Source organism: Rhagoletis pomonella, unplaced genomic scaffold (genome assembly GCF_013731165.1).
Source record: "Rhagoletis pomonella isolate Grant_MI unplaced genomic scaffold, Rhpom_1.0 Rhpom_scaffold_00008, whole genome shotgun sequence".
Lineage (NCBI taxonomy): Eukaryota > Metazoa > Arthropoda > Insecta > Diptera > Tephritidae > Rhagoletis > Rhagoletis pomonella.
Window position 1 is genome coordinate 25,311,635 of NW_023458562.1, and position 1,786 is coordinate 25,313,420.

At 35.5% G+C, this 1,786-nt stretch overlaps 1 long non-coding RNA gene across 1 annotated transcript in view; it reads left to right on the plus strand.

Moving 5' to 3' along the window:
* The first annotated feature begins 1,013 nt into the window (after positions 1 to 1,013).
* LOC118744519 overlaps positions 1,014 to 1,786 on the plus strand; it is an 11,333-nt gene continuing 10,560 nt past the window's right edge. Inside the window, exons 1-2 of the long non-coding RNA XR_004993545.1 lie at positions 1,014 to 1,158; positions 1,302 to 1,516. This is a non-coding gene — a long non-coding RNA (uncharacterized LOC118744519). The remainder of the gene's footprint in view (positions 1,159 to 1,301; positions 1,517 to 1,786) is intronic.

The window sequence follows — 1,786 nt, forward strand, 5'->3', positions numbered from 1 at the left end:
ATCGTAATATTTCAAAAATTTAAATAGCTTTGACAGATATTCTGCTTGCTGCCATTTTTTTTTTTTATATTTGGTGGCACACTCTTGAAACTTCACATTTATATTGTATTTGATGCAAATGACCATTGCTTCTAATATGAACATTCTATTTGAAAACTTCTCAAAGTTATTAAAAAAAAACAAAAATTTATTTTTTTTTCGAGAGATAACTAAATTTTTTTCAGAGTAATTTTGGCACCTTTTCGCCTAAATAAACGTTTTAAGGCTAAAATTGTTCAAATACTTGATTTATTTTATATTGTACTGGCTTTTGGAACTCCATTGATTGAAGTAGTATATGCAAGAAGAATGATTTAGCGTTTTCTTTTCTGACGAGAGAAGGAAGTGACACTAAAAAAACAACAACTCATGAGATTTGCTATAGCTATGCGGTGTACAGGAAGCTTACACAACTGAAGAAATGAATGTTACTGCTTAAAGAGAATATGTATATTTTTCTCTCGCCAAAGTGTTATGTAGAAACAAACAAAAAGCTATAAAATTGTTTGTACATACATATTACTAAGTATACGAGCTAGCTTTTGCTGCAGGCAGGCACTTATTCGCCGCTCTTGCACTTCCTTCTCTTTGGTAATCCTTGCGCGCACACAATCATTCATTTTTTCAACTTCTTGCTTTTTCCCCTTTACCCATCTTTTTGCACAGATTTTTACAACAAAACATCCTTCTTGATTTCAACACATTTTTATAGCCTTTCACTCATATTTACCGTGTATACATATGCCGAGGAAAAAAGTATGATAGCGTGTGTGTGCGTGTGTGTTGTACACATCTGTCACTAGTGGTGGCCCACAGACACCCTTGCGGGCTGCCTCAAGATTAATGAGTGTGCTTGCGCTGCTCGGACCGCAAGTGACGTTCACGTCAATGGCACTCAGCGCCGTTAGTTGTCAACGACAAGCGCAACAACACACATTTATAAAAGTGCCTCGCAGGGCTTTTTCTCTATTATTATTTTATTTCTTTCCAGCATTTTTCGCAAGCTAAGTGCCGAAATGGATTATGAGAAGAGATACAAGCCGGAGGAAACAAAAGTTTACAAGTTGCTGTAGTAGTCTGTGTATCTTGATTAATCTTAAAAAGGCACAGGCAACATATGTATGTATGAGAAAGTATGCTGATGTATTCACATATGCAATGCTACTAAATGAGAAAATACATATAAGTATAAGCTCACTAATGTGTCTATTATTTTGTATATTCTTCTCTCTCTTCATACGCTTATGCTGCTCTTCATTTAGTTATAATCGCGTTCGTTATTACGTTGTAGCTTCTACAAATTTTCCACTTACATAAGTGTCAAGAAATCTTGACGAAATCGAAGGAAACTATCAAGCTGAAAAGTGGGCACGAACACATACCTTCATGCATATGTACATAGGTGCCCTTACATTACCCCTTGAAGTGACTGAGGATGTGCAAATTATCAACGATAAAATTCTATGGCGTAGATAAGGTTAATTTTAAACGGAAAACAATTTTGACATGAAACGATTTTTGTAAACGCAAGTTAATATGCAGTCAGCTATTTAGAGAAGTAACCGCTACCCTTTAGCAAGGTTAAGATCGCATTTCACAAATAGCCTGTAATTGGTCTGAGATGCGACACATCCTACAAATTCTAAAATTAATCACAAATAAAAAGGACGTGAATGTTCTAAGCGTCTGAATGTTGGCGGCATTACCATTACGCCTAGCACTGCTGGTAATTATAATGGTGATGATA